Raw genomic sequence first — 22,842 nt, 5'->3', positions numbered from 1 at the left:
AGTGCTCTAACCACTGAGCTACAGAACTCCACGAGTAACAAGTAACATGTAACAAACTCTCCCTCCGCCCCATACATACCAAAAGCTGGGACAGGAAACCAATATAGTCGAAGCTCATCCTCCAGCGCAGTGCTGAGGTGCGCTGCATTGCTGGAATGCCGTCTTTCGGATGAGACTTTAAACCAGAGTACCACCTTGCCTAATCAGGTAGATGTTATACTGTTATGGTACTATTTGAAAAGAGAAGGAAGTTTCTTCCCAGTGTCCTAGCCAACAATCCCTCAAATAAAATTGGTTATTCAGTTCAAGGCTGTTTGTGGGATATTGCTGCATGCAAATTGGCTGCCGCACTGACCTACAAATAAAATACGCAGTCACTACACTTTACAATAAATCCTGTGAAGTGCTTTGAGGCATCTCAAGGAGATGATCAAGCCTACAAAATAAAGTTATTGCACTTTACAGAAATTTTGTGAAGCGCTTTGAGACGTTCTTGACATTGTAGACGTAATATTAAATACAAGGATGCTTATCGTTATAATCATTATACTCAATGTGTCTTTATATGGCACCTCACCTCAACTTCCACCTCCAACTCAGGTGCCGAACCAGGATTGTTAAGCACCTTGGGACGTCCTGTTGATGTGAAAGGCACTGTGTAAATGTAAATTATATTGTATTTGTGCTAGAGTCACATTATTTGTGATAAGTCATGGAGGAAATATTGTGTTGAAAAGTGAACAATGTGCAGTTTGAGGTTGTTGAACCTCAAACTATCACCCCACCCTCTCCGGCTCCACTGACTCCCCATCCCCCAAGGGATAGAGTTCAAAATCCTCATCCTCGTGTAACAGGCTCTCTTTTGCCTTGCTCCCTCCTACCTCTGAGACCTGCTAACCCCATATCAACCTTTCCGCTTGCTCCGCTCAACAGGCACTGGCCTACTCCACATCCTCCGCCCAACCTGCTCCTCCGGGCCTTCAGCTTCGCTACCCCTACCCTTTGGAACTCTATCCCCCAGTCTCTTTGTCTTGCTCCCTCCCTTGACTACTTCAAAACAAGTCTCAAGACCTTCCCCTTTGACCGCGCATTCGTCCACCCTCCTACCCCTACCCTCCCTGGCTTCCACCCCTCCCTGATCCCAACCACCCGCTGGGGTCCAAATCCAGCGCCTTGGGAAGTCATCCCGACATGAGGAGTGCTAGACAAAAGTAATTTGTTGTTGTTGTTGAGAAAACTGAAATCCTTCTCCAAAGGTGAGATTAATACTTCATTGATCCACACGGAGACTCTCCAACAACGTGTATCCAGTTTCCTAAATTATCCTCACATGATCACATCAATCCACTTTTCCTAGAATCAATCTATTTATATGTAAAGAAACTCCAGGTTTAGCACTGATCACTTTGAAGAACTCCCTCTCCCCTCCTGATGATGGCTTTCTCATTTTAATCTGGTTTCCACATCACAAGCAGCTACTAGGCAACGGTATATTATATATAAATACAGTTCAACAGAATTACTTGGCACAATAAATACATTGTCCAACATAGCTTACAGCAGGGAAATGCCTTTTTTCTCTTTAGGACCGCATAGCTCTATGTATAGCAATGGAAAATTCCAAGGGTTGCATGAAAACTGCCACTCAACTTGTAGCGATTGGCCAGTGGGTCCATGTGTGGTCATCAGCACAGAACAACTTAGAAGAGGTCAGTTTCAGCAAGTCCTAGAATAAGTGCTGTAACAAGCACCCAGGGACTACTATAACTTGTAACTCTTTAATACACAGCAAACCATGATGAAATGGAAAGGAAGAAAACATGTTCCAGTTTTGTCATTTGATAGATCAATAAATTGAATTATAATAATCCTTGCATTTGGGTGTCAGCCTGGCTCAGTTGGTTATACTTTCACCTCTGAGTCAGAACGGTGTGGGTTCAAACCCCACGTCAGTACTTGGAACTCATAAAGTCTAAACTGACACTCCGATACAGTGATGGAGGCGTGCTCCGTTGTTGGACGTGTCATCGTTTGGATGAGACGTCAAGCTAAGGTTATGCCTGCCTGTTTAGGTGTACACTAAAGAACCCATGGCACTATTTGAAAAGAGAAGAGAGTAATGGCTGGTGTCTTGGCCAACAATTTCCCCCTCCCTCAAAAACAAATGGGTCATTCACTTTATGGCTGTTGGGGGGGACATTGCTGTATGAAAATTGGCGGTCGAGTTTGCCCAAGACTCACACAATCACTCCATTTTGCAGTATACCCTGAAAAGGGCATTGCTACGTCCTCCCAATATTCTTCTGAAGTGTAAAGGGCTAAAGTAACAATGCGATGAAAACCGAAAAACTAGTTACCGACAAGACACTCAACACTCGTTGCATGAGAATACCTCCATGTGAAAAAAAAATACAAAATCTCAAGTATTTTATAAATGTTTTATATAATTAGGTGCTGTTGCTGTTCAATATCAATATCACTGCTTACACCACTGTAAAAAAAATCCAGTAAGGTGGAAACTTTAATTTAATTTATATGCTGTACTTGTTCACCAGACGAGTGTGTTAGGACTTTTAGGTCCCTGGGCATCTTGTAAATTACACCTAGGATTTCAGTATTAGATTTTAATGAGGAGTAAAGGAATATGGGCTTGGTGCCTGGACATGAGAGGTCAAAATGGGAACAGACTGTGCAGATCCATAACAAGGACATAAACTAAAGAGCATATCTGGCAACTGAATGCTCTTTTCATTCTAGTGATACAGTGTCAGGAAACCTGCACTGTACATTGACGTTTACTCTCGTGACAGGAAACCTGTACTACAGAGGGATGGCTTCTCTAGTGATAGATAGCCTGCACTACAGAACATCTTATAATAATAAAAATAATAATAAATATATAATCTTTGCATTTGATAGAACACCTTATCGAGTCATTGAGACGTCTCAAAGCGCTTCAAAATATATTATGAAGCGAATTAACTGTATGTTTTGTGGGTGAAACATGCCAGTCAATTGCGCACAAACGTGTCCCACAAAGTCGTGGATTGAGTGACCAAATTATTATTATTATTTTTGAAGGGATTATTATCCCCGAAAGCAACCTGCCGATTGACTAACAACTGGGTTCCTACTTACTGTTAGGTAAACAGAGGCGTGTTTATAGTACACAGTGAGGAAATTTGTCGAAGGTTTCACCCCGCCCGGGAATCAAACATGTGTACTCTTGCTTGCAAGGCGAGTGTTCTAACCTACAGAACTTAGTAAACTCCATATTTTCTAATGATAGAAAACTTCCACTACAGACCAACACCTTCTCCTGCTCCTTGTCTCCCGCCCGAGCTGCCCTACCATAGGCGGCCGAGCTTTCTGCCTCTCTGCCCCCACACTCTGGAACTCCATCCCACAGTCCCTTCGCCTCACTTCCTCTCTTGCCTCCTTCAAGGCCGGTCTCAAGACCCTCCTCTTCAATTGTGCCTTCGGTCGCCCTCCCACCTCTCTGCCTTCCCTCATCCCTACACCACCTCTCCCCCATGCTCTGACCCCTGACTCTCCAGTGCCTTGGGACGTCCTCCCGACATGAAAGGCGCTCTATAAATGTAAATTTGTTGTTGTTGTTGTTGTTCTCTAGTATTAGTGATAAGAAACCTACATTGAACACTGATGTCCCCTTTAGTAACAAGAACCAAGAGCCCTGCACTGTACAGTGACATCTTCCCCAGTGATAGAAAGCTTGCACTACATACTGACATTCTCTCTAGTGATAGGAAACCTACAGTGACAACAAGGCTGTGCTACTCCAGTATTTGAAAAGAGAAGGGAGTTTCTCCTGGTGTCCTGGCCAACAATCATCCAGATAAAATGGGCCAATCAGTTCATGGCTATTTGTGCAACATTGCTGCTCGCAATTTGGCTGCCGTGTTCAAGTACAAAGTATACAGTCACTACACTTTACAGTGCACGCTGTGAAGCATTTGAAACACTTTTGACAATGGCACTATGTCAAAATGCATTTTTCAAGTGGTTTTAAAAGAGAGAACGGCAGATTCTGAACCCTGAGCTAAGAAGGAACAATTCACATGATGGTCCAAACCATGACCCAGCAGACAGCTGACAACATATGAAGTGAATAAAAGTAAAACGCAGCTCTGGGGCTTATCCTCATGACTTCCTGGCTCAGTTCACTCTGACCTGAACTAACATTGCAAGCTCAGCTACTGCATTAGCAAATCACTTCCTGAAAATTGTGATTGAAAGGAAATAAGTCATAATCCTTGCACTTGATATTTCATGTTGGTAGGACATCTCAAAGCATTTACAGGATACACTGTAAAGTGTAGGTACTGTGTAGATATTGCAGACGAACACAGCAGCCAACTTACACATCACAAACTGCCATGACAGTGACCAATTTTATCTGGGGGATTGTTGGCCAGGACACCGGGAGAAACTCCCTTCCCTTTTCAAATAATGCCATGGGATCTTTAACGTCCACCTCATCTGGCTGAAGGGACCCCTGTTTTAATGTTTCATCTGCTTGAATGCATGGAAGTGGGGAATAAGTTGAGCCAATGGATGCACAGAGTTCCCTGGAGAGGAGCTTCTAGTATTTTAAAGGTTAAAATTAATTTCTGTTCAATAAGATATAGAAGAGTTATGAATAGAATGTGGTGTCAGTGGTGTAATTATATAAATTTCTCGCCTAATCAGTCTGACAATAACTTGCTTGCAGATATAATTATTGTACGACAATACTTATCTGTCAGATATCCTCCAGAAGTCTCATTGTCTATTTAAAAACTGCAAGGCCCGCAGTATGTAGATATATATCTATATATTTACTTCTTATCTAAGACCTCACTGATATAATGAGCGACACTGGTATTGGACGGTTCAGCAATGGAAAAGTGGGATATGTTTCAAAGAATATATATATATGTGTATGCATCAGCCTGGCCAGGTTATTGGTAAAAAATGGTCATTCACTTCATGACTGTTTACAGGACATTGCTGTGCACATGTTTTCTACCGTGTTCATCTGCAAATTACAGTCTCTATAGTTTACAGTATATCCCGTGAAGCACATTGAGATATTCTTGTTTTTGATCTATATGAATGACCGAGACTCGGGTATAGGGAGTACAATTTCCAAATTTCCCAGATGATACTAAACTAGGAAAAGTAGTAAACAGTGAGGAGGATAGTAGCAGACTGCAAACAGACATAGACAGACTGGTAAAATGGGCAGACACGTGGCAGATGAAGTTTATTGTGGAGAAATGAGAAGTCATGCATTTTGGGAGGAAGAATGAGGAGAGGAAATATAAGCTCCATGTTACATTCTTAAAGGGGGTGAAGGAACAGAGAGACCTGGGATTCATACAAGCAAATCTTTGAAGGTGGCAGGACAGGTAGATAAACTGTTAAAAAAGCATACGGTTTATAAATAGGCTTTATAAATAGGGGCATAAAATACAAAAGTCAGGAAGTTATGATGAACCTTTATAAAACATTGGTTAGGCCTCAGCTAGAATAGTTTGTTCAGTTCTGGGCACCACGCTTCAGGCAGGATATCAAGGTATTGGAGAAGGTGCAAAGGAGATTTATCAGGATAGTACCAGGATTGAGGGACTTCAGTTATCAGGAGTGGCTAGAGAAGCGAGGATTATTCTCCTCGTGGCAGAGAAGGTTAAGAGGCGATTTAATAGAAGTTTTCAAAATTATGAGGGGATTTAATAGGATGAATAAGGAGAAACTATTTCTACTGGTGGGTGGGTTGGTAACCCGAGGACACCAATTTAAAATAGTTGTTAAAAGAAACAGAGGGGAGGTGAGGACAAATGTTTTCACACAGCGAGTTGTTCGGATCTGAAATGCATTGCCTGAAAGGGTGGTGGAAGCCGATTCGATAACAACTTTTAAGAGAGAAGTAGATAATTATTTGGGGAGGACAAGTTTGCAGGGCTATGGGGAGAGAGCAGGAGAGGAGTGGGATTGATTTGGATAGCTCTTTTCAAAGAGCCGGCACAGACACAATGGGCCGAATGGCCTCCTTCTGTGCTGTATAATTCTATGATTCTCCTGACGTGAAAGGCGCTATATCAATTGCAAGGATTATTAATTTACTTTATTAAAGTAGGAAACAAGAATTGCTCTCAGGGGAGATAATCTTGCTTCCTCTGTTAGCAGGGAGCTTTCTGCGGCACGTTTGGCACTTTTACACTATAAAGTTTGGTGCTCGCTGATGCCAAAAGTGCAGATTAAAGGCAGCAGTAACATCGCTGGCCGTTGCAAGTTCACTTCAGGGCAAAGCCTAGTTTCACGAACAACATTTGCAATTGAAAAGGAAAAATTGTGGGCGTGTGAGAAACCCGGAAAGAATATAAATGCTTCGTCACCCCCAACTTGCTCTGGTATTCTCTCAGCTCTGGTTCACATTATTAAGAAAGTGTTAAGACTCTGAATGTGCTCAAGTGATGCAGAGTGTAATTATTACAGGAGCTGAGGTATGATTTGTTGGTTATTTATGGTGAGGAAATTGAAGCATGTTCAGTGGTGTTTTATATGGTCAGAAATGCATTGCATAGTTATAGGCGGTTCGGCATCATGCCAATTCCTAATATAATTCATATAAAGTTCATGTAACTCAGTGCGGTACAACACAAATTTACATTTACATAGCAACGTTCAATTTGGCACACAATTATTAAGTGACCACTTGGTTTTTCATAGCATCATGTACATATTTAAGGACTATTAAAGCTGCTTTTTATTTGCAAGATAAAAACCTGGGTGTTTTTGTGAAGGGAGGAGGGTGCTATTTATTCTGTCAAAAAATGGGAGAAAATCATGGAGGGGGGCTAAATTTAACACAAAAAAAGGTTAAATTTGGCGAAAATCAGAATTTATTTCCAGTAATGAAAAAACGCTTAACCAAAAGGCATTGCGCACAAACTTCGGGAACCTGCTTACCTGCACTCACTCATTGATTGCGTTCGTATTCGCAGAATAATGCTCCGCTAAAAAAATAAAATGGTGAATTCAGGTTTTGATTCAGGTCAACATTGTCTGTTATTTACCGATTGACTTTCACCGGGAAAAAAAGGGGAAGCCTTTATCAGTGATGATCAGTAAATTCTGACTTCAATGGCCCTTATACATTATAATAATAATATTCCTTGCCTTTGATATAGTGCTTCATCACGTCTTCAAGACGATTCAAAGAGCTGCACAGAATATACTGTAAATTGAATTAATGTGTATATTTTCACTCTTATCCTAAGGCTTGACGTTAAGCAAAGTGAGAACCAGTGCTTTCTCCACCCTAGTGTTGCTTTTAACAACTGCTGGAAATAACAGGGAAGTATACAATCTGCCCTGCCATTTCCAGCAGTCGTTAACAGGAGGTGTAAAGGTATAATAACAATCCCTGCATTTGATACAGCACGTGATCATGTCAGTGGGACGTTTCAAAGCACTTCACAGTGCTTTGCTTTTCGAGTAGTGCCCTGCGATCTTTTAATGTCCATCTGAACAGTAAGGAGGGATGGCTCCTCCGTGAAAAGGCAGTGCACTGGAGCACCAGCCTCAGCTTTGTGAGTTCAACGTGCTGACGTTAAGCACTCTGCGAAGCTACCCTGCGTGAGGGGTGCTATATAAATGGAAGTTGTTGTTGTTGTTGACGTGGGGTTTGAACCCACAAACTTCTGAGTCTTAAGTTGCACCCTGCAATTAAAAGCACTTGGCGGTTTTGAAGTGCTGTGCTCGTAAAGTACAACGTCCTCTACTTGAAGCATCCCGTTCTGAGAAGGATCGTGCTTGGCACGGCTGATTTAAAGCGAAGCCTTGGTTCCATATAGAACTGCGAGCGCCCTCAACGGGTTAAATTGCTCGGGAACATCAGCATTCGCTACTGAATACGGCGCCATCCCTCGGGTTATGATGTATTGCTACAGATGAAACCCAAGCTCTCCCAGCTCTTTTACAGCTTGTACTGTTTGTGCCTGGCCAACAAACTTTGTTTCTTAGATCGGTTACGGATCGGATTTAATTTTATCCTCCCGAGTGTAGCTGGCTAATCCCTCGTTCCACTTTCACAAGATGAAAGGCCCGCCCGCCAAGGTCAATCTCCTTTCAAACTCACAGAAAAAGATACAATCATACAATCACCTCCGCGGAAGCCCCCTGCCCCGATCGCACCATCACTACAGATTTTTTCCCTTACGTTTGATATAGAGCTTTTCCTGTTAGGAGGACGTCTCAAAGTGCTTCACAGGATAATAATCATAATAATCCTTGCATCTGATATAGCGCCTTTCACGTGGAGGGCGTCCCAAAGCACTTCACAGGATACACTGTAAAGTCCAGAGACAGTGTGTTTTGTGGCCAAACGCCTCAGGTTTCCTCCCTTTTTGTAGAAAGAAATACTTGACATGTTTTTGCTGCCACAAAGGCAAGAAAAATGTGGAGCAGTTTTATTTTATATAAAACCTCACCCTTTGTTTAGAGGTTTCCGGACAAAATCATTGTGTAATTTCCCTGTTTTTTAATTACAACTGACTCCAACAACAAAATACACTCTACCTCAGAAGCCTGAATAAATGGCTGATTAATAATAAGAATACTTGGGTTTGATATAGCACCTTATCAAGTCAGAATCCCTCAAAGCACCACATAGCACTTCACCTACTGTAAACCTAACCCTAACCCTACAACTAAATGTTGACAAGAGGGAAGCCATACTCATTGGCTCCCGTCAACGTCTTCTATCCTGTGGCTCTGATCTTCTCAACCTCCCCGGCCTATTCCTCAGACTTACTGAACCAGTGCGCAACCTAGGCATCAGGTTCGACCCATGGCTGTCCTTCCTTCCCCACATCCAGTCCCTGATCAAGACTGCCTCCTCCACCTCCGCCACATTGCCCGCCTCCGACCGTACCTTACCCCAGACTCAACCAAAACATTCATCCATGTGTTCGTCACTTCCTGATTCGACTTTTCAAATGCTCTCTTCGCCAGTCTCCCCAGCCCCACCCTGCACAGGATCCAGATGATCCCAAACTCGCAAACTCACCCGCACTTAACTCCAAATTCTCATCATTTCAGTTCTAGCCAGCCTCCACTGGCTCCCTAACCCCAAACGGTTCAATTTCAAGATCCTCACACAGGTTTTCAAATCCCTTCGTGTCTTGGACTCTCCCTACCTCTCCGACCTGCTTATCCCTCATCCCACAACCCGTTGCCTCCACTCGACAGGCTACGGCCTTCTGCATGTTCCTCGTGCCCTCCGTTCCATCATCGGCAGGCGCACTTTCAGCAATTACACCCCGAAACGCTAGAACACTCTTCCTCTATCCCTTGGCTTTGCTCCTTCCTTCCCCCTCTTCAGGCCATGCTTGAAGATCTTCCTATTCGACCGTGCCTATGGTCACCTGCCCCTCCCCCCGGTTCGGCATCACGCTCCATCACTGTGAAGTGCTCTGGTAGGCTACCCTGCATCATAAGTAACCGCAAGTTGTTGTTGACTGGGTATTGCAACCTTCAAAGCCCTCTACGGTCTTGCTCCCCTCTACCTCTGTGACCTCCTAACCCCCTACCATCCTGCTCGCTCTCTCTGCTTAGCGGGCTCCGACCTGCTACATGTCCCCCGCCTGGCTCACCCCATTATTGGTGGTTGGGCCTTCTGCCACTCTGCCCCCACCCTCTGGAACACCATCCTACAGCCCCTCCGCCTCGCCCCCTCCCTTGCCACCTTCAAGACCCATCTCAAGACCCTGCACTTCAACAGTGCTTTCGATCTCCATGCTTCCCGCCCCTGCTCTCCACTGTCCCCGACCCCCAACTCGGGTCCGTAACTCTGTCTGTCCAGCGCCTTGGGACGTCCTCCCGACGTGAAAGGCGCTTTACAAGTGTCATTTAGTTGTTGTTGTTGCTGCAAGCTTCAAAAGATGTCAAGGATGTCACATAATTTTCATGTAAAGTGTTAGTGACTGTATTTTGTTGGTGAACGTTACAGTCAATTTGTACACAATTGTCCCACAAACAGCCAGGAAGTGAACGATCGATTTATCTGGAGGATTGTTGGCCAGGACACCGGGAGAAACCCTTTTCAACTAGTGTCATGGTATCTTTAATGCCCACTAGCACAGGCAGACAGGACCTCATTTTAACATCCTATTTGGAGGACGGTACGACTGACATTACAGCGCTCCCCCAGCACCACACTTGAGGGCCAGCCCACAACCTTGACTCAGAAGCAGGATTGCTAGCAACTGAGCCAGGCTGACACGCAGTTTTGATTCTACTCTTGCAAAAGCATTCAATGAAATGTGCAAGGGCAATGCATCATTTTGTGTTTGTTCTGCCTCATAAGCCTAAATCAGATCATCGTGGACACTTAACCTTCACTGAGCTGAGGACGGCGAGTCTAATTTGCGGTATTCCTTCACAGGATTCTTTAATAAGAAATCCACATCATGCAAAAGAGGGCTCCTTCCGACGACTAGAACTGTGTCACGGCAATCTGCGGGAACCCTGATTTAATGCAATCGATTTCTAGAATTTTCAGATCAATGCTAACTTTCCTTATGAAGAAATCCTAGCAGCCTGCTGTCAACTTGGTGTCCGCTTGGTATCAACCTGGTATCAGCCTGGCTTGGTCAGTAGCACGGTATCATGTGCAATTGCAAGGATTATTATCCTATTCTGCAAATTACAACCCATTGTGCCTAACACTTCCTGTGCAGTTACGCAATCGTTTCCTATAAACATGACCGCGTTGTGGTTTAAAGCATTATCTGAGATTCTTTTCCTAAACCAAACCCCACCCAGGAAAAATACCCAATCTTAAGTTACATCCATCCCATGTACAGAACATCACTGTGGTTAGTAATGATAAGGTGTAACATTTCCTTGCTGTAAGTAGGTGTGAAACCCCAATGTAAACTACAAATGAAATTTTGGGCATTGTTCAGTTAAAGCATTCATTTCATTTGACTTATGGAGTATTACAGCCGTTCACTTCTCTTTATATGTGTCCCAGTCTGGCAGAGTGAGCCAGAGGAAGAGTGAGTGAGAGAGTGAGTGAGTGAGAGAGCATGTATGTTGTTGTTTGTCTTTCTCTCTCTATAACTCGCATTTACAAGTTGTGTCTCCCGTAGCGTAGTGGTTAGAGCACTCACCTCGCAAACGAGAGGACCCGGGTTCGATTCCCGGCAGGGCGAAAACTTAGGCAAATAATAATCCCCACTCCTGCCAAAAAAAATTGGCTGCCACGTTTCACCCACGAAACACACAGTCACTACACTTCACAGTATATTCTGTGAAGCGCTTTGAGACGTCTCAATGCCGTGATAAGGCGCTATATCAAATGCAAAAATGATATGATAAAACTTGGTGAAATATTAACCTAACAGAACTGACTTTTCACCTAGATCCACCTGCGAAAATGTATTTGTTTTTTGTAGTTGTTGATAAAAACTTATGACTTGTCTAAAAAAGGCCAACAAAAAAGCAGCCCATATCAGACTACAGTGAAACCGTGATTCAGTACTGTGTTGCCTCAATAACTTGTTCACTTTGCATGAGGTTTAAGCATTTTGACTGTATGGCCTTCAAAGACACAGAGAGACAACAAATGGATTTGACCTTTACGCTGCAGCGGTGCAAACTGAAATGCTCCTTAAAGCATCTAGACTATACTATAATATAATATTAATGCTTACATTTAGTGTAGTGCCTTTCATATTGAGAGGTCATCTCAAAGTCCTTCACAACATATACTGTTAAGCATTTGTAGGCAAATGTGCAGTCAATTTTGCACACAACAATTTCCCACATGCAGCCATGAAGCGAATGACCAATTTTATTTGGGGGAGTGTTGGCCAGGACACTCTTCGAATAGTATCATGGGATCTTTATCATCCGTCTGAACAGATAGGACCTATCTCATCTGAAGGACGGCACCTCCAGGAATGCAACGCACCCCCAGCTCAGCATTGGAGTGCCAACCGAGAATACATGAGTTCAAAGTCCAGACATGGGACTTGAATCCACAACCTTTTGACTCAGAGGTGAGAGAGCTACCAACTGAGTCAGGCTGACACACACTCATGTAGATGCACACACACAAGCACACACACACACACAAACAAGACTCCACTGCCAATAGCTCAACTCTGTTTTACACTGCAACATTTTCGTTATTAAAAAACCTGAGCGCTGCATCGATTCGCTGCAAATAATGTAATATAAACACAGCATTGAAAGCCGGTCAAAGACACAGGAAGAAATGGGAGAAGGCAACTAAAATTAAATCAGTCCATTTTGACTGTTAAAATCTGTGTGGCCAGGTGCGGAGAGTGGGATATGACCTTTATGACTCCCGCAACACAAACAGAACAGATGGTTCGGGATTTCCGTACCATACTGCAGGAAAGATTCTCCACAGTAGCACTTGCTTTACTTATACCTTAGTTTTTAAAAGGGAACGCGCTAATCTCCCACTCTTCCCATCGACCCATTTTCTTCTTTTTTTTAGAAACTATGCAGAACAACTGTGTTCAAAAACAAGGTGGAAAACTCAAGAATTCGCGTTCTGCTGTCACTTTATTTTCGTTGAAAAACACCATTCTAGGGACTGTTTGCTATTCAATAATGATAATCCTTGTAATAATAATAATCCTTGCATTTGATATAGCGCTTTTCACGTCGGGAGGACGTCCCAAAGCGCTTCACAGAACACACTGTAAAGTGAATTGACTGTATATTTGTGGGCGAACAAGGCAGCCAATTGCGCACAGCAATGTCCCACAAACAGTCGTGAGTTGAAAACGACCGATTTATTATTGTTTGGGGTTTTGGAGGGATTATTGTGGCTGTTTGTGCCACAGACTGTATTGCAGTACATCAAATCGAGAGTTGTGATCCTTGCATCCAGGTATATTTGTGGGCGAACGCGGCAGCCAATTGCGCACAGCAATGTCCCACAAACAGTCGTAGATTGAAAATGACCAATTTATTATTGTTTTGGTTTTGGAGGGATTATTATTAGGCTCTGTGTGGAGTAAGGAAACTTGCCCAAGGTTTCACCCTGCCTGGAATTGAACTCAGGTCTCTCGTTTGCAAAGCGAGTGCTCTAACCACTGAGCTACAGGACTCATACATACAGCACCTTTCAGGTTGAGAGAACGCTTCAAATTGCTTCACAGAATTTACTGTAAAGCGACTGTATTTTTGTAGACGAACACATAAGCCAATGTGCACGCAGCAATGTACCCACAAACAGCCACAAAGTGAATGATGGAGTTTATCTGGGGGATTCCTGGGCAGAGCACCGGGAGAAACTCCCTTCTCTTTTGAAGGTGCAGTGGGACTTTTAATGTCCGTCTGTACAGGCAGACGGGACCGTGGTTTAACATTTCATTCGAAGGACGGCGCCTCCATCAATGTAACAACCCTCAGCACTGCATTAGAGTGTCAGCCTAGACAATGTGAGTCCAACATCAAAGCCTTGAGCCCATAGCCTTCTGACTCAGAGAAAAGAGTGCTGTCAACTGAGCCAGGCTGCTGTGTCAGTTATTTCCATGCACCCCCCTCTGTCCATGGGTTAGTTGATCGTCAGCGATTATTTCCTCCCAAAAATTTATCCTTGCAGTTTTTATGTTATGAATTCTGGCATTCAGGAATGTGAAGAGTAAAACATTTGCAATACCGCTGAAAGCATTAGTCATCTTGGTGCAGATGGAGCTCAAGAACGCAGATGGTTTCTTTGGATTTCGAAGACCTCGCTGTGATCCAGCATTGTGCTGAGGGAGCAGGAATCATAATCCTAGCATTGCATGTAGCACCTTTCACGTCGGGAGGGCATCTGAAAGCGCTTCACAGGAGTTACTGTAAGGTGGAGTGACTGTATTTTGTGGGCAAAGTGAATGCTCGTAGATATGTTTTGTGAGAAGACAGGGAGACAGACCTCAAGATCACATTGTGGTGATGCTCCCTTTTATTTTACTCCCCACTCCCCCCCCCACACACACCACTGAAAGGATTTGTCCTTCATTTGCCTTCAACTTCCTTGGATCTGGAATTCATTGAGCAAGGGGCTGTGGAGGTTGGGGAGGGGAAATCATAGGGACAAAGACATGTTTTCCCGTGGTCCATGCTACAGTATCTTGGTATCCATCTTTGCTACCCTAATCATCTATTGCCAATAGGCAAGTACAGCCTTGTACAAACGGTACCAAATGCACCATATGTTAGAGATATACTTCACTATAATAACATTAAGGGATGTAGGGGAAAGAGCCAGAGAACAAATCTTATATAAAAAAGGAGGCTTTAAGACACTATCCGTGTGTGCTTATAGTTTGCTTTCGATGCAAAAAGTAAAAATCAACGGCTTTTCAACATAGATACAGTCTCTACTATTATTCAAACTTAAATTTTTCTGCAATGTTTCAAAATAAAAACCACTGCCACTTTATTGCTTACCACCAAAAATCTAGAATTTTAATGCTAACCTAAAAGTGGAATCCTAACCCGAAATTATATTTTGGCCAACTGGTCTATTCCTCACTGAATATTCAGATCTGAACCAGAGGCCTGCAATTTCTCATGGTCTCAGCCGTAAACACATTCTCAGTTCATACGGACTTCAAACCATCCCTTGGTCGAATACCTCAACGATCTATCAATATTCCACATGTTCTGTTTCTTTCCTTGTTTCTTTCTTAAAGGACACACGTCGGAGCTGTGAGAGCCAAGGCTTGGGAGCGTGTGTTGGGGTACTGCTGGAGTTTAACCAGCTAAAACTGCTTAGCTTGCCATTGAAAGCATTGTCCGACAAGCGTCCCACTGATTGTCCAACTAGGACCACCCTACCAGTCAGGCCTTTGTCTTAACCTTTGCAGGGTTAACAGGAGCTGAGTGGGAAGAATCCTTGCTCTCAGTGTACAGCAGAGGCGTCTTCTGAGACGGTCCACGCTGCTTTGGAAAATGCGCGTCTTGGATTAGAACCACTCAGTGGGCAGTGCTGCAGCAAGGACGAAAAATAACCTATTTCTCCTACAACCTCACTCAAATACTCCACAATTTGTTTCAAGAGGGTACCAGATAGATAACTAAAAAGGAGTAAACTACAAACAAACAAACCAACAAACAAATTACCTTTGTATAGTGCCTTACCCTCAGCGTATGGGGAAAGAGCAGGCTAATGGGACTGAAGAAATTGCTCGTTAAAAGAATCAGCACAGACTAGATGGGCCGAATGGCCTTCTTTTGTGCAATACATTTCCATGTTCTGTGCACCTACCGGGATTTCAAGGCAATTATCAGTACAGCAACATTAAGGGGTTACTCTGCAGGAACTGCAGCAGCCAAACGATCTGTGTGCACCAGTATTGAGTTGACGTGACCTGTTTCCCAAGCGCTTGGTATGCTATCCTCTGGCGTTTTCACAATAATATGTGTGGGATTATTTTTTTCTGGAAAATCTAGTGTTGTGAGGTAGGTAAATGGACGACCCTGATTGGCCCGGTGTGAGGTCATGGTTTGTAAAGTTTGCTGTTGCTAGGAGCAATGGAACATCACTGTTCTCATCAAGACAGAAACACTCGGTGAGCTCCTGCTGCTCCTTCCCTTACACCCCGGAGCCTGTACTGGCACTTACAACAATGAATGGTTGACACTCCTGTTTTAGGTTTCCGAGTAATAATATTGGCAATCTTTGCAATTTGATTTAATGCCTTTCACAGGATGTCAGGAGGGCGGCTCAAACTGCTTTACAGGATATACTGTCAATGCAGCGACTGTGAATTTCGTAGACGAATGTGGCAGCCAATTTTGCATGCAACAATGTCCCACAAACAGTCCTGAACTGAATAACCAATTTTATTTTGAAAGACTGTTGGCCACGACACCAGGAGTAACTCCCTTCTCTTTTCAAATAGTACCACAGGACCTTTTACATCCACCTGAATAGACACCTCAGTTTAACGTCTCATCGAAAGGATGGCATCTTCAACAATGCAGCCCATGCCAAGCACTCCAATGGAGTGTCAGCTTAGGCTATGTGAGTTCCAAGTCCTGACGTGGGGCTTGAACCCACACCTTCTACCGAATGTAGTCAAATTTAGGACTGGTGACAAAGTATAGAAACTTTCAAGTATGTCCTTGAGCAATTTATTGCAGCGTTTTCCAATAGCTTCTAATAGAAGACATTGGTTACGATTTTCTCCTTGGACAGATGGACACCGTGCAGTTTGTATGGTTTCCACTGAACCTCGCACTCATTTTCAAATCCCTTCATGCTCCACCACTGACAAGCACTCTGGGACGTTACCCTGCGTGAGGGCTATATAAATGCAAGTTGCTGTTGTTATATACCTCCACATGGTCCCCACTGAGCCATTCTCTTTTGGAGGCTGAAGAGCCTTAACTTAACAAATCGCTGCTGTTGCCCCAAAAAAAGCAAAATTGGAATCCTTGTTTTTGTGTATAGAGGCATGTGAAAAGCAAGGAGATAGTGTGAAACAGGACCTTAGTTGAGGAATACTTGGAGAATTATGCACATTTTGGGCACCCCATTATTTGGAAGGATAAAAAAATAATTGAAGGAAAAGTTTAACGCAGATTCAATAGGGTGTTATTATGGATGGGGGGTGGGTGGGGGGTTCATCTATTAAGAAAGATTTGAGAAGTTAGACCTGCTTTCATTTGAAGTGCTTTGAGATGCTCTCCCCACAGTATATTCCCGTTGTGAAAGGCGCTATACAAATGTAATCGTGTTGTTGTTGTTGTACCAAATGTAAGGATTATTATTTTCTTCTTATTATTTGAAAAGCTCCAGTAGTGATCTGATAGAGGTCTTCAAGATTATGAAGGTTTATGATGGGGTAAATTAAAGCGCTTTAAGGGCTCCTGAGAGCGCCGTGATGGGTGCTATATAAATGCAAGTTGTTGTTGTAAATTACGGTGGATTATTTCCATTGGTTGGCAGGTCAGTCATATTTGAGGCAATCACAAAGGAATTAGGGAGAGATTGGGAAAAAACACTCTTTATACAGAGAGTGATTGGTAGGTGGAATTCTCTGCCACAAACCACTGTTGAAGTGGGCACCATGATTTTTTTAAAAAAAGTAATAATATGTTTGAAAAGACCAACATGGATGGATGTGGGGAGCAAGCAGGACTACAGGAATACATTACGTGGGCGTCAGCTGGAAATCTGACAAATGTAGAGAACATTCAGCGTAGATTGGAAAGAGCCAAGGCTTGAGCAACCCAGAGTGTGTGCTGGGATACTGCTGGAGTTGAACCAGCTAAAACCACGTTGCTTATCACTGAGAGCCCTGTCTGGCAAGCTTCCCACTACTTGTAAAGTTGGGACCACCACGACTCACTAAAGCTTTGGCTTGCAGGGTTATTAGGAGCGAAGTGAGAAGCATCCCTGCTACAGTGATCAATCTGCCCATCCGGGTTCTACCGATGAGTCAGGCTCTATCATCAGCCATGCCCTGGAGAACTGTGGACCCACCTGACTCAGGAACCAGACAACCGAGACCACCACAGAGGGTTGACTTGACTCCAGCGTTTTAGCTGCCAAGCGAGGATGAGGATGAGGATGAAGAAATGCTTTGAGACTTACTCCCGACAAGAAAAGTTCTATACCTGTGGAGTCCCGTGATTAGAGCACTCCCATTGCAAACGAGAGACCTGGGTTTGATTCCCGGCAGGGCAAAATGTTTCCTTACTCCACACGTCTGTTTACTTAGCAATAAGTAGAAACCCGGTTGTTAGTCGATTGGTCGATCGCTTTTGTGGGGGTAATAATTCCTTCAAAAAATGAAATGCAAGGATTATTATTATACCAGATAGCAGCCCACGGCATGGACCGTCCATTGTTTAAACAGAAAGATTCCGACCTACTGAGGCAGACAAACAAAAGAGGACATTAAGAATAATTGCTGCGTAATCTTTAAGGTAAAACAGGTATTGACAGCACGATCCCATGTAATTATTTCTGAATCTGCGCTTTACCAACAACAAAGTTTTTGTTTTAAACAAAACAAGCATAAAATATTCTTGTCATTACAGGTTTTATTTTGCCCAGCAGCTTGTCCTGTTGATAACTTAACTCCGGGCATGTGGGACTATTGACTGACTGAGATGATGTTCTGCATGTGGAATGTGTCTATTTAATTGGTTGGAGATGACATCAGGATTCATAAGTATCAAGAGGATGTCAGCACGGTGGAAATATACATTTTAACCCTTTGCACTCCCAGAAGCAACCCGAAAGTTTTAGAGTTTGCTTGTCTACCTCCAGAAGTAAACCAAATTGTCTTTATAATAATCCTTATATTTAATACAATCCCATTCAAATTAGGAGGATGTTACAAAGGTGCTGTAAAGTGTATTTTGTGGGCAAAAACAGCAGGCAATTTGCGCATGGCAATGTCCTACAAAAACAGCCATGAGGTGAGATTTAGAAGATTGGCAAAGCCTCAGGAGCTTTGAATAACATTGATAATGAATCTGCTCCAGTGAGTACTGCGGTAGACTTTCATATTGGTTTACTCTTTATCCCAATCAAATAGGCAGTTGTTTTTAACAAAACTATTCTCTAATTACCTACATAATACTGAGATCTATTTACCCATCGAGGGCCAAAAATAGCAATGAAACGAACAAGCACTTTATTTTTGGAGTGAATTTGGATAAATAGTGGTCAGAACAAACACTGCTTTCAATTTAAGCAATGTCATGGCATCTCTATCGAGCAGATGAACGTCTCAGCTGAAGGAGGCAACTCCACTGGAGTAATCTCCCTCAGTATTGGAGTAGGGGCATTTGCCTAGATGTCCTTATGTGGATTCGAACCCTCAACCTCCTGACCCAGAGGTGACAGTACTACCAGCCGAGTCAGACTGACTCAATTTGGAAGTTCAGAAAATAAAGTGGCTTATTATCTGAAGACAAGCCAAAGTGTTACTGTAAGGAAATCAAATTCAGGATGGAATTAAGATATAAACGCATGACCGGGATCCTATTTTTCCATTGATTTTGATGGGAAGTGCAATTGGTTCTGCTTCTGCTGAAGGGGGGAAAAGAAATAGAGGATGGCTGCCAGTTGTGCATTTTTTCTTTCTGCAACAATATCTTTTATGTATCAAGTTAAAATAATTGAGTAAATATCATTTTTTTGGCGCAACTCTCCACTCGCAGTAACTTACAATTTGAGGAGGGCGTCTCAGCGACTTATACCATAAGGTTTCATTGGCAGTTTAACGCGGAAAATATATAGGCAGGAACTAATTGAATTGTGGCCTCTTCAGAAGAGATATGAGCTCCAAACGGGACAATCGACATCTTCCGCAGCACCGCATTACATCATCGGCCACTTTCAGTCCATTATGTCAATCAAACCTTAACCAATTAAAGATGCTTGTAAAAGGCAGCTTCAATATAAAGGGCTATAAAGCAAAACACAGGCTGATCTAAGCCAGACATGGTTCAGAACATGCAATCTTCACATTTTTGCAGCTCTGTTGAGGCTCTCAGACCTTTCCAGTTTAGTAAATTATAGGCCCAGCTTTCATTTCAGCCTGACTTCACCCCGCAAGAATTCTTCATTTATTTTTATGTGGAATAAAAAAAATGGACGTCTTAACAATTACAAAGATTTGAGGGATTTTTTCTCCTTAAAAGAAAATCCTGTTAGTGTTCGAGCAACATAACTAACTGGGCATGAGCTTTCCAACGGTTATGAAACTGGTTCAAAATGTAGTCCATCATTTAGAAGCTACTGTTACACCTATAACCACCTCCACACCACCCAACACCCCTCCTCACTTCCCAAAGGAATTATGGTTTTACAGTGAGCCATAGCCATTGAATTTTGTCTCAAGAGTGCATAATGTAACCTCGATATTAATAATAGATTTCCTAAAATGCATCTGTGCACCAAAATGCACCATGAATATTAAGTATCTGGTAAAACTCTGTTGAATACAGCAATTCTCTGAATAAACAGTGAGCAGTGAACTCCTGATAACCCGACCCTGGTTTAACTTGTCACTTAAGTCATCATGCAGTCAATATCCCTGCCACATTTTGTCATTTATTTATACATATGCCTAACTTGCCACTCTGGATAACTTGTCACTGAGCCCTTTTTCTTCGGAGGGAACTCACAAACACAGGGGTACACATTAGTTAATGGTTAGATGCTGAGAGAGGACACACTGTATGATCGGAATGACCAGGGCGGAATTATGTTGTTTCAGGTTCTTACACTTTGTAGCCTGTGAATTATTGATCTCTAGACATGATTCTAATGGTTCAATCATATAGGGTTAACACTCTCGCCCAAATAATCTAAGCCAGAGTGGTTCAACTGGCGGCCAGAGGGCTGCATCTGGCCCCTCTCCCTCCATTTCATCTGGCCCACCTGCTCCCTCCATAACCCGGGATGTTATGTTATGTTTCTGGAAGGGAAACACAAAAATATTGCTTATGCGGCCAGTGGACATTTCTCAAAAAGGACATTCGGCCCTCAGGAGCCAAACGTGTAAGATGGCACTCCAATGGAGTGCTAGAGTGTGGCAAAGGTGGCATCCTTCGGATGAGATGTTAAACCAAGGTCCCCTCTGCCTGTCCGAGTGGACATTAAAGATCCCATGGCAGTATTCGAAAAGAGAACGGAGTTTATCCCGGTGTTGAGGTCAACAATCACCCAAAGTAAAATTGGTCATTCGTTTCATGACTGTTTGTGGGACCACCATACAGTGTGCAATTGTGCTGTCATGTTTGCCTACAAATACACAGTCATTCAATTTCTTTGTCAGACATCCTTCTGATGTGATAAGGCGCTATACCAAATGCAAGCATTATTATTATTACAAAGTAGTCAGTTAGATAGATTACTTGTCATTTTGACACAGATCACAAAATCAACGGAATTCAAGATCAGTTCAAATGAAGAAGACCCTTCAGGCCATTTGATCTCGTCCTTTCAGAACACCCGCTCTACTGTCCTCCCATTACAGTATCAAGCTCTGTTTCACATGAATCCCAGAGTTCTGGCCTCAACCACCTTCCTGGTAACCCCATTCCTGTTACTAATTACCCTCTGGGTAAAGAAATACTTCCTGGTGTCTGTCCTGAGATGAGGACAATGGGTTCTCAGTTAAAGCTACTAAAATAAACATAAACAAAGTGTAAAGATCCCAGGAACATTCAAGTCCATCAAGTTAATGCAAGAGGATGGAGATCTAAGAGCTGATAAGGAAACTAGAAAGAGTTTCTCAATCATCGGAGGAATTGAAAGGTCTACGATAGCACTTACTGCTCTAAGCAAATATGCAGTCATTATAATATCCTAACTGTCCCACAAGGAATCCTCCTGCTCAGAGAACATACACTTTCCTAGGTGATTCCGATGACACATTGTACAGGGAAGGGCCTGGGTGTGTCTCAGAGTGTCTACAATTAGTTTAATGGGAGCAATTGCTCTAGATTAGCTGGAAGAGGTTGAGAAGAGGTTGATTGGTAGCTGGAAGGGATTGATTTGTAGCTGCAAAAGAATGGTACTGGTGAAACATTGCTGCAAGCTCAAATGGTTTCCTCAGGGGATGTGGGGAGGGCAAAGTAGTTACTGCTACAGAACCAGCAAAGCCACTCCACGAGCTTGCTGGCCCTGCTTATTACATGAGTTGTTGGAACCCAGCAGGCAAGCACGCAAAACTCAAAGATCCCCTATAAACTCAAACATTCCCCATATAGGTAAAGAACATGTTTTATGGTTGTGGTTTTTTTCTTCTTTAACTGGGGGAAATTCCTTTGAACACTAAGTATTCCTCCTAGGCCTTTCTTCCCCTTTAGGTAACAGCTACATGACTATTAAGTCATCTGTTTCAATAGTTGCTAGTCACGTTCTGGGATTTCTTTGCCAGACAAGAACCCTACTGTTAACTAACAATATGCTTCCCAAGGATTGAAATTTCACATACAGTACTTCCGTCTGGGGTTGAATTGTTCCAAGCAGGAGGAAGGGGCAGACAGGGCAGGTAACTAAACTCTTTGTTTTATAAAGAAAAAACACATTGACTGTCATTTCGCTGTTGGTATTCTGGCAGTGAATCACAAATAAATCTCTGTGACTCCCATTTGCCTCCTTCAGCTGAACTGCTTGGATAAAAAAATTCTGGTGACGTAAAGTTACAACATTTCCTAGTCTTTTAGCTGAACTGGCTCCAGACCCAGCAACTTGGAAAGTTGGAATTGAGTCAATCCTCTATATCGGCCTCAGTAGTCCAGTTTCTGAGCCAGGTGGGTACACAGTCCTCCACACCACTGCTGATGACATACCAGCCAGCTTCACTCAATCGCAGAATTTGGAAGAGCAGACCAGTCACTGCGGGCAGGGATTATCCCTACTCGGCTCCTGTTAACCTTGCAAGCAAAATCCCTAATGGTAGTGTGGTCCTTGTTTCTCAACCTTGGCGCTTATCATCCTGTGCCTCAAACTCTCTGGAATTAGTTAAGCTGGGATGTATCCCTCTAAGATAGAGTGCACATTCCATTACAGAGCTTTCCATGTGTAGTTGGCAAGCATGGAACTCCCAGTCCGGTTTGGATACTCTTAAGCATGATAATGGGTTTCCACATGTGTCAGATGCCCGGTTGACCCCCTCCACCAAAAAAGTTCTTCAGTAGTAGATTGTTAGATCTGATCTGTTCCCATTACATCATTTGCACGTCCAGTCTTGTTACATACAGCACAACTGCTCATACACAACTAGTCAATCTGCTCCACACCTTAGTGTGTAACAGCTTAGCTCATTC

At 43.1% G+C, this 22,842-nt stretch overlaps 2 protein-coding genes across 13 annotated transcripts in view; one reads left to right on the top strand and one right to left on the bottom strand.

The window, feature by feature from the left end:
• Positions 1-22,842, bottom strand: part of cmss1 (cms1 ribosomal small subunit homolog) — a 154,900-nt gene that overhangs the window by 29,101 nt on the left and 102,957 nt on the right. Inside the window, exon 4 of one of the 11 annotated variants that reach the window (XM_042334352.1) lies at positions 6,973-7,019. The exons of 8 other annotated variants lie outside the window; for them this stretch is intronic. The gene's annotated coding sequence lies outside the window, so the exon portion shown is untranslated. Of the gene's footprint in view, positions 1-577; positions 637-6,972; positions 7,020-17,664; positions 17,696-22,842 lie in introns of those variants that run through there. 2 more of the 11 variants (XM_007895737.2, XM_007895734.2) reach the window with 2 other exon arrangements.
• The window catches only part of filip1l (filamin A interacting protein 1-like), a 125,592-nt gene that overhangs the window by 9,355 nt on the left and 93,395 nt on the right, over positions 1-22,842 (top strand). The gene's annotated exons all lie outside the window — the stretch shown is intronic.

The sequence above is a fragment of the Callorhinchus milii genome, unplaced genomic scaffold (genome assembly GCF_018977255.1).
Source record: "Callorhinchus milii isolate IMCB2004 unplaced genomic scaffold, IMCB_Cmil_1.0 Scaffold4, whole genome shotgun sequence".
NCBI lineage: Eukaryota > Metazoa > Chordata > Chondrichthyes > Chimaeriformes > Callorhinchidae > Callorhinchus > Callorhinchus milii.
Note: the sequence above shows the minus strand (reverse complement) of the source record. Positions and strands in the feature narration are given on the sequence as shown.